Below are 14390 nucleotides of genomic sequence, written 5' to 3' on the forward strand. Positions count from 1 at the left end.
AACTGGGGCCCTCTGGCATCCCAAGCCAGTACTCTGATAGCAAATATCAAGAATATTTATTGCCAAGATATATAGTAAGTTAGTTGGCAAACATTATTATTGTTTTTCTATTAGTTTTAGGTGTACAAAACAATGCAAAAGTTATCCTTTTCACCTCTTACAAAGTGACAAATATTAATTTTAATTAACTATATGTAACTAACCTAAAGATCAGTCATGAACAGCCAAGTGTCAGTAATTTTCCTATTCTATAGTTAAATTGCATCATTATCCAAGATCAGAGAATTGTCTTGGATTTTTGGCATGCTTTTTATAAACAGTCATTTGTAAATTGGATATTATGAGGAAGAGAAATGCTATTAAAAAATCAAACTGGGGGCCGGCTGAGTGGCGCGATGGTTAAGAAAAAACCACAAAACACCCAACTTAAAAATGGGGAAAGGACCTGATAGGCATTTTTTGAAAAAAAGATATTCAAATGGCCAACAGGTACATGAAAAGTTACCTTTACATCACTAATGATCACTGAAATGCAAATCAAAACTATAATGAGCTGTCACCTCACACTTGTTGGGAATGTAAATTGATGCAGCCACTATGGAAAACAATATGGAGTTTTCTCAAAAAATTAAAAATAGAACTACCTTGTGAGGCAGCAATTCTACTTCTGGCTATAAATCTGAAGGAAATGAAATCACATTATCTTGAAGAGATATCTGCACCCATATGTTCATAGCAACATTATTTCCAATAGCAAGACATGGGAACAACCTAATTGTCCATCAATAGATGAATTTATAAAGATAACAGAATATCATGCATCCATAAAAATGAAGGAAATCCTGCCCTTTGTGACAACATAGATAAACACTGAAGGCATTATGCAAAGTGACATACATCAGAATGAGAAAGACAAATAATGAGTGATCTTACTTACATGTGGAATCTAAAAAACAATCTCATAGAAACAGAAAACAGGTGGTGGTTGCCAGAGGCAGGGGATGAGGAGTGGAGGAAATCCACGAACGTAGTCAAAGGTTATAAACTTCCAGTTATAAGATGAATAAGTCCTGGGATGTAATATACAGCATGGGGACTATAGTTAACAATATTGTATATTTGAAAGTTGCTAAGAGAGTTGATTTTAAAAGTTCTCACCACAAAAAAAAAATTACCACTGTGTGGTGATGGGTGTGTTAACTAACCGTTATTGTGGTAATCATTTTGCAACATGTACATATATAGAATTACTACATTGTACACAAACTTACATCATGTTATACATCAATAAATATGAGGGAGAAAAAACTATCCTCATTTTCAAATATATGGCACAATGTATTATTACTGGGGGAAAAAATTAACATTCTCCCTCCCTTTTAAAAAAAATTTTTTTCCTGCTTTAGGAAAACATGGATATGTTTTCCTTGGAAGTAGACTTTCCCTGAAACCTTTCTCAGAAATGAACTGGACATGGAATACTTTGTGCTGCCTCCTAGTTTTGTCTGCTCCTTGTCTATACTTGAAAGAGCAAAGTCTGCATGCTGGGATAGGAGATCTACCACCATTGTTGTCACTTCTATATCAGCTAAGGTTCTTTGGTTGGAAAGTGCAAAAATCCCTCAGTCAAAATGACTTAAATGATAGAAAGTCATTAATTAATATATTAGGAAGCATTCAGTAAATAGGTTTCAGGGCATTGATGCAGCTACTCACCAGTGTTATCATGGACCCCGCTTGCTTCTTTCCATCTCTCCACTTTACCATGGTCAGTGTCCTGGCTTCCTGCTCAGGCTGGTAATGAGCTGGGTGTAGCAGTTTCAGGTATCACAAATAGAAACAGCAAGGTCCAGAGGCAGAAAGGGGACTGTGTCTTAGCGCAGAAAGCTTACCCAGGAGCTCTCGCCCATCCTGGTCATGGGTAAGAACCAGGTCCCTGGACTGCATGCTCATAAACCAGCTCCTGGCAGAAGAATAGGAATATCATAATTGACTCAGGCCAATCAGGATTGCCCCCTGAACTGGGAATTACTCTGGAATCACATGCAGGATAGATGAGTATCTATAAACAAAACTGGGGTGCTGTGAAGAGAGAATAAGGAAGGGATGTGTAGGTAACCTGGGCCTGCTCTACACTTTCCAGTATTTCCTGGCAGGTGAGTTGATTGAAACCTACTTTTAAAGTTCATATTGTTTTTCTCTGACTTCCTTCCTTTCTGCTTTCTCTCAAGGATTTTTGCCAAATCAAGTTTTTCTCCAAAGTAATAGCTCTCTGCTTTTTAATACATACTGAAGCTCATTTTTGTTATAATTCCTTTTACTTTGTAAGCCTGATCCAAGTAGAGATTATTTTAGGCACAGGACTCCTTTCTTATGCCTTCTTGGTATTTGGCTTATTGTAACTTTTTGGATAATTTTCCCCCTTTATCTCAGCTCAGAAAAAGTACCTGCTTGTTACCCTAAAGCAGTGGTTCTCAACCTGTGGGTCACAACCCCTTTGGGGGTTGAACAACCCTTTCACAGGGGTCGCCTAAGACCATCGGAAAACAAAAAGATATTTACATTACGATTCATACCAGTAGCAAAATTACAGTTATAGAGTAGTAACGAAAATAATTTTATGGTTGGGGGTCACCACAACATGAGGAACTGTATTAAGGGGTCGCGGCATTAGGAAGGTTGAGACCCACTGCTAAAGAGCCACCTCTCTTTAACTTCTCACACGAGACCCACCCACTCTATGTTCTGTCTTCCACGAAGTTCACTCTGTGACCAGAACTGATATATAAAGATGCATTGAACATTGCCAATCTGGGGTAAGAGAGGTGTTTTGGATATTCAACAGTGAAACATAAAATCCTTTATGTTATATACTCTCAGAGGCCTGTCTATATACCTTGTTAACTTTACATACTTTCTTAAATCTGCCTTAGGCATTCAATGTAGGCAAGACACAGCCATCTTGAAAACTCAGAAATGGCCTTGTCACCTATTATCTACTCCTTGTCTTCAACAATTCTCACCCCAGCAATTCTTTCCCCCACTTCTCAGGATTATTTGGGGGGAAATAAGAGTTCCACTAACTGTTGGACTAGAGCAAATCCTAAAAGGCCAATATCTTACATTTAAAATCAACTTCCCTCTTTTCATGAAAATTACCTGATCTTCTGATGTGGGATGGAAAATGACCTGCAGCTTCTTTTCTGTGCTCTGCCCTAATAACCAGTCCATGATGAAATATTGATCAGTTTCTTCCTAGTATTTCTCTATTTATAATGAACTTAGATCCTTTTTTCTTTACTTTGTATCTTTATGGTGGTTCCTTGTCTTCTATTATGTGTCCTAGGTACACCAGCTAGGGATATGAGTACCAGAGATTCAAATAAAAAACATTAACATGATTTACACTTAATATTTAAGCATTATTAGTCTATTACACCCAAGGCCCATGCTTAAAAAATGTGTGCTATTATGGAGACAAATGTGTGTATGGCGAGAAAAGCACCAAAGTGAGAATCAAAAGAGCCAAGTTTGAGCATCAACTACTTTCTTCCTCTGTGGCCATATGGGAATATATAACTTATGGCCACAGTTCTTTTTGAGTACACTGAAGCTAATAATATTCTTCTCAAAGAATGTTTGCTTTGAGATTTAGTGAGATCATTGATATGAAAGTGCATTGTGAGAAATATGAGACATTATAGGGTATTAATATTGGGTTGTCGGAAAAGTCATGACATATTTTTTCTATGTTTTTCGTTGCACGACTTTTCCGACAGCCCAATATTATCACAGAGGCCACAGAAACAAAATAAGTGGAAAAGTACTTTGTCTTAAGAAAACTAAAACAGTTGGTCAACACACAGAGAGAAAAAAGCTAAATTAGCAGATGGTTTTATTCAGACAAAAATATGCAACTCTGGACATCAGTGCCCTGCTCACATCTCCTCAGCCACCCTGGAGGTCAGCTGTGCGTGAGTAGACAACTTGCTTACCTCCAATGACTTCTTACCATTAAGCATCTCTCTGCCTTTGGGTGACCTGGGGCGTTAATGCCCTGAGTGCACATTTCAACCAACAATGAGGGGATCTTGATAGGTAAATACTCCCACTTCCTTGTCCTTTGTTAGGGCTTTTTTAGATGTGTTTTTCTATCTCTCAGAGGGTCCACAGTGCTAGCGAACCCCAGTGATTCACAGCAGTAACCTGCACAGTAACAATGCACCGTCTTTGCCATGTCTCCATCCATTTCCTGTCATCCATTTCCTGTCTCACGTCCTTTCTCCCTCACCATGCTTTCTGTGATCACTCTGCAAACAAGCTACTTGAACCCAAGTCCTTGTTGCTTAATTTGGTTTTGGGCGAAACCCAAAGAAAGACATCTCACATTTTTATTTTCTTAATTCAGGTAAGTGGATATGTAATTATATTACAGATGTATGCTTGTGGTGGCCCACATTCTGTTTCTGTCATTGCTTTCCATTGTAAAGGTAACATGAGAAATTGGAGAGTAGGACAGGAAGAAGAAAGAGGAAAAGAGCTGGAGGATTAAAAGCTAAGCTCCTTTACCTAAGTGAATAAACATTTCTGAAAAAGAAAGCAGCACATTTCAAGTTGTGAATAAAACCAGTCATGAGGCAGAGGTGAGAGAGAACAGTGTGAACCATGCAATGGAAAGGGTGGAAGATAATGTCATTGTTCTGACCCCAATATTCCTTTGGGTGTATTTTTTTCTAAATCTGGACTCTTCTCACTGCCTCTTCTGGCCCCCACTCTTTGTACTCCCTGAATTCCTCCTTCTTAACTCCATTTTGCATCCTACAGGGTGACACAATCAAATCTTCAAATTAGAAAAGAGAAGGAGCTTCAAGCAGGAGTGTGGCCAAATGCACTGCTTCGTCTCTAAGTTCTCAGCTTGGACTGGCTGCCTGGAGACCAGCCCATTATTCACCAATGCTAAGGAGAGGCTGGGACCTGAGGGAAGCACGTATGGCGAGAAGGAGGTTTACCCAAAGTGCTGTCTCTCCCACACTGACTAGCCAAATAGATACAGTCAAATTTCAGACAAGCCAAAGATTAATAATACTCTTAAGCATTATGCTTTTCTTTCTTATGCTTTTCTTTCTTTCTACACTTCCCATTCTCTGGAAAGGTGGAAAAAAGGACCCAAAATTCACAAAAGAATGGAAAACCTGTATTATTTCTCATCTAGAGACTTTAATATCATCTCTGGGAAAGGCCCTCCAGAGAGTGCCATGAAAAGTAAAGTGATGTTCTATGCCCTGGGTGCCAGATGTGAGAGCCAGGAGTAAGGGATAAGACAACTGATAATTTACTTACAGCTCTTCCCACAATAATTTAACACACACACCCATCTGACAGGAAATCACACAGTCACACAACTACTGCTAGAATCTTTCCTAACTTCAACATTAACTTTATGAAATGCATGTGGATAGTTTCTTTTCTGGGTGCCTCTGAGGAGACAAAGGTTATTCTGGTAAGAATGGATAGGGCTTATACGTTGGGTTAACAAGGAAGAGATGGGGACATTTAATTAAAGGACACTAGGAGGCCATTTACTGGTGTAGAGGACTGCCTCTGGTGATGATGCGATGCTCTGGTGACCTGTGCTGCATCCACTTGGCCCACCTTTGATTTTTGCTGCAGTTGTAGAGGACTTCCCCATGCGTGCAGACAGAATCCCATTTCAAGTGTCCTCTTCATCTCTCGTTCTTTCCCATGTCTTTCTCTAAAGCAGTGGGAGCTTACACAGCTGCGTTCAGGGCAATCCCAGGGTGTAGGGAAAAAATGCCTCCAGACATCCTCAACTAATGGAGCATGGAAGCCAGGGGATAAAGGTTTTAGCCTCCCCTTCTTTGGAGGGACACTTCTGAGGTGCATCCCACGAGGTTCTCAGAGGACTTGAGCCCTGTTGCCCTCAGTGGTAGTTAGCACAATAGTATAGCTTTGCTGACTTTTCTATTTTTTTCACATATTAACTTATTTATTTTATTATTTTTCTATTGAGGATTAATTGACATACAACACTATATTAGTTTCTGGTGTACAACATAGTGATTCACAATTTGTATATATTGTGAAATGATCACGATCAGTCTAGTGAGGATCTATCACTACACATGGTTATAATTTTTTTTTTAAGCTGAGCCATCCTGCCACCTGTTGGCAGCTCAGCGGCTGCTCAGCTCAGGCTGGGAATTGAACCGCTGTTGTTCAGAGCTCAAACTCTTGAGTGAGCTCTTAACCAATTGAGCCACTCGGCTGGCCCTAAAAATCATTTCTTTGTGATGAGAACTGTTAAGATTTACTCTCTTAGCAACTTTCAAATATGCAATGCAGTGTTGTTAACTATAGTTGCCATGCTGTGCATTTCATCCCCAGGACTTATTTACTTTGTAACTGGAAGTATGTACCTTCTGACTCCCTTCACCCTGTCACCTACTCCTCGTCCACTGCCTCTGGCAAACAACAATCTGTTCTCTGTATCTATGAACTTGGATTTTTATTTTATGTTTTTATATTTCACATATAAGTGAGATCATACAGTGTTTGTCTTTGTCTGACTTACTTCTTTTCATTTTTTTTAAAGATTTTTATTGGGGAATTGGGGGAGGGGAACAGCGTTGAGGAATTGGGGAAGGGGAACAGACAAGTTGCTGTCCTTTTGTTCTTCAGTCTAGTTGTAGAGAACATTGTTTCACTGGCCCATGTTGGTATTATCATTGGGCTCTTCCTGGGTGAGGCAGATCAGTTGCCGGCCACTGGACAGCCACTCACGGGGACTCTTGGCAGCTCACTCTGGCTGCCAGCCACTCACGGTAGCTTATGACAGCCCACTGCAGCAGGGGCTACAGCCTACGCCGTTGCCGGCAAACCACGGCAGCCCAGCTCCAGGTCCAGCTGTTGCTCACCACCTTAGCTGTAGAGGGCACAGTGTCACTGGCCCTCATGTGGGATCTGAACCAGGGCTCTGCTGCTCAGAGCTGGCATCCCAAGCCAACTCTTAACCAATGCGCCACTTGGCCGGCCCATCTGTCTGACTTATTTCACTTAGCAAATACCCTCAATGTCCATTCATGTTGTCACAAATGGCAAGATTTCATTCTCTTTTAATGGATTAATAGAATTCCATTATGTGTGTGACTTATTTATATAATACATATTTTATATATTGTAATATAATTATTATATTACATATAATGTATATTATGATATATACAGAATTCTCCTTAGGTCAATGTTAGTTAGCTTCTATTCTTGACATCCCAATGCTAGTGCAATGGACCCATGAACATAGTAGCCTTGTTGGCAGGTATGGATGCCATAAATGGCCTCAACAGGCCCCAACAGTATTGGATCTTTCTCACCAAACTGACACAACTACTGCTTCTGCAGAAGTTCTAACTTGTCAGCAGCAAAGAGCAGTACTCAGTATTGGAAAGGGTATCAATACTCAAGGACACAGCCAGGCAAGTTAGTGGCAAGTTGATTACATCAGATGCCTCACCTCACCCCCACCTGGGGGGTGGGGGTGAGAAAGTGATTCATCCTTACAGGAAGCATCTCCTACTCTGGATATGTGCTGGGCTCCTTGCCCATGGTATCTCTTTCAAGATTATTATCTGAGGACCTAGTTTGAAGACAATATTCTGCAAGGTTGAGTCATCCTACAGGATGTGGTATATGTATCAAGACAATGGCTAGTTATGGTGCTGTGTACTCAGCAGCTAGAATACATGTGTCTAGACACCAAGGAGGGAATTAGGAATGGCTCCTCTCACCATCATACCCACTAAGCTGCTTGCAGAATTTGTGCTTCCTATTCCCACATCCTTAGGTTCTGTTAGATTACATGTCCTGGTTACTGTTGGGGGTGGGAGGGAGAAAAACACTTCTAGTAAGGGACACAGTAAGAGTTTCACATAACCTACAGCTATGACAACTACCTCCTCACTTTGGCTCTTTATGCCAAAAGACTAGCAGATAAAGACAGGCATTTTTTTATACTGGAAGGGTAATTGATCTGATTATCATGAACATCTAGGATGGTTGCTAAATAATGGAGGCAAGGAGGAAATATTACCAGATCTCAAAATATTCACTGAGGGCCGGCCGAGTGGCATGATGGTTAAGAACTGGCTTGGGATGCCAGAGTGCCCCGGTTCGGATCCCATATATGAGGGCCAGTGACACTGTCCTCCACAGCTAAGATGCTGAACAACAGCTCAACCTGGAGCTGGGCTGCCATGAGTCGCAGGCGACTGCATAGGCTGCAGCCCTTGTGGCAGTGGGTTGCCAGAGCTACCGTGTGTAGCCAGCAGCTGCAGTGAGCAGTCGTCCAGAAGCCAGCAACTGATCTGCCTTGCCCGGGAAGAGAGCAATGATGGTGCCAACTTGGGCCAGTGAAGCAACGTCCTCCACAACTAGACTGAAGAACAAAACGACAACAACTTGTCTGTTCCCCTTCCCCCAATTCCCCAGCACTGTTCCCATTCCCCCAATTCCCCAATTAAAAAAAATATTCATTGAGATTCACCTTATTCTTCTATGCCTGGTGATAACATTGAATGAAAAATTGTAGCAACCTCTGCCTGACATGTGCAAGCCAACCAATGGCTTACACTCCTCAAGGATGAAGGCCTGACTCTCCCAACCAATAAAATAACAGACCAGCAGAAGTGCTTGGCATGGGTGAGCAAAATCTGGAATGGGCAGTGGAGAAGGGACCTCATGAATACCAATTATGGCCTTTGAACCAGTGGCAGCAAAGAGCATCTGCTTGCTACACTAACTCTCTTGCCTTACGTCCTTTTGAGAATTATCAGCTGGCCATAACCTTAAAGAATTTGAGACAGAATGGATTTTATATAGGGCAAAAAGTGGATCTGAAAGGTGTAAGCGGTAGACTGTAACAGATTCTTCTGATGCCTCAGGCCACTTCCTTTGATTTCAGCAGCAGAGGTGTTGGACAGTTCCCCCTTACTCCTGCCACGTCTCTCTCTCCCCATCTCACAGCTCTCTCCAAAGCCACAGGAGCTCGCTAAGCCCATTTTGAATGACCAGGCCTTCTGGGACTTAATCCCTCTGAGAGACACCCTCAACCAAGGAATGAAGGAAGTCAGTGGATAAATGTGGCAGCCTTTTGTCCTTGGGAGGAAAAATTCTGAGATACATACATTCTAAATGGTTCTTCAAGAGTCCCTGGTGAGATTAAGTCCTAACTGATCAAAGTGGTTGCCAGCTCAATAATGTCTCCTTTACTGGCTTTTCCTTCTTATCTCTGTCAGTTTCTCAGCTTCCCAATATTACCTACCAAGTGAACGATCTGATTTAGTCTCTGCTTTCAGAGAAACCCCAAACAAAGTATATGGATAAAGCAGTAGCTGCTGGATGATCATAATGTCATAGAAAAAGTTGGCTTTGTTAATAAACGAAAAGTAATAAATAGTGTAACTAGAATCGGGTCCTATCTTGTTTCTGACAAGACCTGGAACCAAAGTTTAAACCTTGGATATGCCACTTAACTGCTACCCCTCAGAACCCCATCCTGAATCCTGGATCAAGGAGACAGATTTGAGCCTTGTCTTCTGTCATCTTCACAAATAAAGCTCCTTTCTTTTCTCAAAAGTCGGTGCCATATTATTGACTTCTATGTGCGTCTGGCAGCGAACACCTGCTTGGTAACAGTAGTTTTTGGTGGAGGAAGTGAAGTCAACTAAAATTTAGAAACAAATACTTATTTAGCATTTACTATATATTGAGCATTTTAGAAGGTATTCAATATCATTTTCTTTCTTTTCTTTTTTTTTAGCTGAGCCATCCCTGTTGGCAGCTTAGTTCGGGCCAGGAATCGAACTGGCAACCCTGTTGCTCAGAGCTCGCACTCTTTTTTTTAAAGATTTTATTGGGGGAATTGTGGGAGGGGAACAGTGCTGGGGAATCGAGGGAAGGGGAACAGACAAGTTGCTGTCCTTTTGTTCTTCAGTCTAGTTGTGGAGGATGTTGCTTCACTGGCCCATGTTGGTATTATCATTGCACTCTTCCTGGATGAGGCAGATCGGTCGCTGGCCTCTGGACGGCCACTCACAGCGGCTCTTGGCAGCTCATACCAGCTGCCGGCCACTCATGCTGGCTGCCGGCCACACATGGTGGCTTATGGCAGTCCACTGCAGCAGGGGCTGCAGTCTACGCCGTTGCCAGCAACTTACGGCAGCCCAGCTCCAGGTCCAGCTCTTGTTCACCATCTTAGCTGTAGAGGGCAGTGTCACTGGCCCTCATGTGGAATCCGAACCGGGGCCCTGCTGCTATGAGTGGGCGTCCCAAGCCAGCTCTTAATGAACACACCACTCGGCCGGCCCAGAGTTCGCACTCTTGAGTGAGCTCTTAACCAACTGAGCCACTCAGCCGGCCCCTCAATATCAATTTCAATTGATTGACCTGACAAAGAGAATTCTTCAGTACTCATGAGAGAGGAACAAAAAAAAAAAAAAAAAAAAAGAAAAGAAAAAAGAGAAAGGAGCACATGGCAAGACATCAACAAATGACAGTCAAACTCTTATATAGTGATGTCTACCAGCTTGCAGCCATCTGCAGTTACCATTTATCTGGACAGATCTACAACTTGATTGATGATTATACTGTGTACTGTGCTTTGGGTGGCTTAGGAGGTGAAAGTGAGGGTTGGAACATGACTGATTTGTAGTATATCCAAATAAACATAACAAAATGGTGTTCTAAAATATGAAATAATTCATCATGTTACATGTGAGAAATATAAACCCTCAAGATTATTTAGTCCAATGTCCTTGCTTTCCAGAGGAAGAAAATGAGGTGGCTTTGTGGCACAAACAGGCCTGGAATATCAGTATTCTGATGCTCTTTCAATTATACTTGGAGACTTGCACCAAGAGAATAGTTGTCCTTTGGAAAATGTTTAATGCAAAATATTTTCTGTATTTGAGTGAAGCCTTAAACAGATCTGGTGTATGAGCACACATCTAAATCCTAATTATAATTCTTAACTTTAGGTACCTGGGGTTAATCTAGGTTTTCTGGGAGGCTTAATAGAAAAATACAAGTAAGTTATTTTATAAGTTTGTATTAAATTTCACAACTCATGTTATCGCTTGTTAGGATCCCTGCTGGAAAGGTCATTAGCCTCATCGTGAATCGGCCACCAGTACCGTTTTCTTCTTCCCTCCTTCTACCACATCTATCAATTCAGAAATTGTGTGGGGGATTTGAGAGCCTGTGAGATATCATTGCAAATATAAATCATACTTGAAATATCTTGGCATGAAAGTATTAGTACAATAAATTTCTAATGAAAGGATATCAGAACAGAAATTCTCCTATATATAGTCCCTGTCTCAGGGGGCACCCTTGATTACCCTCTCTTCCTCAGCCTCGAAGTCATGTTTTTTATCTTATGGATGTTTCAGAGCTATCATTTCTATTCTTATTGTCATACTTTAGGTCAATGGTCCATCCTTTCTCATCTGAATAAGTGCAATAGCCTCCTAACTAGCTAGTTTCCTTGTCTATAAAGTTGCTTTTATAATCCGTTTTCCATAGTCACAAGAATTATGTTACTAAAGTACAAACCTGATTATTTCACTCTCCTGCTTAAAGACCTTCAGTGGCTCATCACTACCTTCAGAATAGTTTCAACCTCCTTATCAAGGCAAATAAGTACCCTCCCCCATTCATCCCACTGCCAAATAATCTTGCTAATCTGCTCTGTTCTACCTTATATTTGAAATCCCATCAAACTCTTTGCTCCAGCCATATTATACCCCTGCTGTTCCCTAAATGGGTTATGCTCTGTCTCATTTCCAAGGCTTTGTGCTTGCTATCCTCAGAGCTTGCAGTCCACATTCCCTACCCCTCTTTAGGAGTCCCTTCAAACATTACTTTTTGTGTGTGTGAAGCCTGCTTTGACACCCAAGGCTGGGTTAAGTGCCCCTCTTGCGAGTTCCTTTAACACTTACCACACTGTATGACACTTGATTCTTGTCTTTTCCACTAGACTGCTAATTTCTTAAGGACAGAGAGTCATTCTTAGTCATCACTGCAGCCTCAGCAGCACCTAATACAATATATTGGTATACAATAGACATTGTTAGATAAATATTTCTGCTGAAACAATTTCATGAAAGAAACAGTACTATTGGGTTGTCAGAAAAGTCATGACACATGTTTGCAACAGATGGCGCCAGTTCATTTTTGGAAGTACTAGAGTCAATCACATCTATGTTATTGCTATGTCATTTGACAGCAGACAGTTCTAGCTTCATTTTTTTAAAAATTGAGCAATTTGGTTGAGTTTTGGAGATTTTACAACAAGTTGCAGATGGAAGACCAAACTGTGCATTTTCACCATATTTTACTGTTTTACTTCCGTAAAGGGAAGAACGCGCTTCAAGCCTGTGAAAAGTTGCGTAATGTTTATGGTGACAATGCTCTACAAGAATGTCAGTGCCAACAATGATTCACGAAATTCGGTGCTGGTGATTTTGATCTCAATGATGCTCCTCAGTCAGGGAGGCCCACCGAGGTTGATGACTACAAAATAAAGGCATTGATCGAGTCAAACCTATGTTACACGACACAGAAGATTGCAGGAACATTGAACATCCATCATTCAAGCGGTCATGACCACCTGAAGAAGGTGGGATACATAAGCAAGCTCGATATTTGGGTTCTGAATGAACTCAAAGAAGTTCATTTGACAGCACGTAAAACATCTGCAATATGCTCATTAAACGTGAGGAAAACGATCCTTTTTTGAAGCGACTGATAACTGGTGATGACAAGTGGATTGTGTACAACAATGTGGTGCACAAATGGTCTTGGTCCCAATGTGATGATTCCCCTCAAACGACATTGAAAGCAGACATTCATCAGAGGAAGGTTATGCTTTCAGTGTAGTGGGATTTTAAAGGTGTTGTGTTTTTCGAGCTCCTACCAAGGAACCAAACAATCAATTCGAATGTGTACTGTCAGCAATTGGACAGTTTGAATGAATCCATCATCCAGAAACGTCCAGAGCTTGTTCCTTGTAAAGGAGTTGTGTTCCATCGCGACAACGCGAGACCACACACAAGTTTGATCACCCGTCAAAAATTATTGGAGCTTGGATGGGATGTGTTGCCNTCCATCGCGACAACGCGAGACCACACACAAGTTTGATCACCCGTCAAAAATTATTGGAGCTTGGATGGGATGTGTTGCCCCACCCACCATACTTGCCTGAACTTGCGCCGTCAGACTTCCACTTGTTTCGCTCTCTTCAAAACTTCTTGCATGGTATAACGTTCAATTCAGATGAGGCTGTAAATCAGCACCTTGTTCAGTTTTTCGCCGTTAAAGACAGGTCCTTCTATGAATGAGAAATTATGAAGTTCATTGAAAGATGGCAAAAGGTTATCAAACAAAACAGGCAATATATCATTGATGGATCTTTGTTATTTATATAAATAAATGACCTTTGAAAAACATAGACAAAATACATCATGACTTTTCCAACAACCCTCTAAATAAAAATTTCTTGCCTAATTAGTTTTTCCCCTTTTCTCTCCTACTACACACTTCCTTTAATGGATTTTTAAAAAGTAAGATTCTGGATGATGGGATTATGGGTGTATTATACTACTCTTTATGTTTCTATGTATTAAGTAAAATTCTACATCTGATAACCTGTTTTTATCCCATTGTGGTAGGGCAAAATAATACCTTCATGGAATAACATTAGATGTCTTTTGAGCATAATATTTAGGAAAAGGCTCCTGTTGGGCTATGCTGTACAGTGATGGCAGGAATCCATGTGATGGGGTGTAGGGGGAACTACTAGTGGACCAGGGTTGCAACTTTTAATTCCCAAGTTACAGTGGGAAAGGACTGATAACACTGTTTCTTTTTGGAGGAGGAACTTGAAGGGCGGCAAACAGGTTCAGTGACTCAGCTGAGCCTACACATTGGTCTCCTTGTTTCTAGACCTATACTCTTGCCACTATATCATAGAAACAAAAACATCTTCTTTGCCCTAGCAAGACTTAGCTATACAAATGTAGGGAAACATAGGGAGCCTTTTGAGTGTACACATCTGCTTAGCATGTAAAGGATGTAAGAATTCTAAAATGATTGTGAATCTTCCATGCCTAGAATTTGATGAAAGAACACTAGCTCCGAATTCTCTTTAATTTCATTTAATCATTAGCACTTAAGAAGGGAGCAACATTTGCATGATATTTGTGTCTGGCCATCTGCTTCATTCAGAACCTTGGAATTAGACAACTTATTTGTTTGGAAGGTCTATTTGGGGTTGGGGTTGGGGGTGGGCTGAGTACCTAGCATCTGGGAAAAGA

The sequence above is a fragment of the Hipposideros armiger genome, unplaced genomic scaffold, assembly GCF_001890085.2.
Source record: "Hipposideros armiger isolate ML-2016 unplaced genomic scaffold, ASM189008v1 scaffold_839, whole genome shotgun sequence".
In the NCBI taxonomy this organism is placed as follows: Eukaryota; Metazoa; Chordata; class Mammalia; order Chiroptera; family Hipposideridae; genus Hipposideros; species Hipposideros armiger.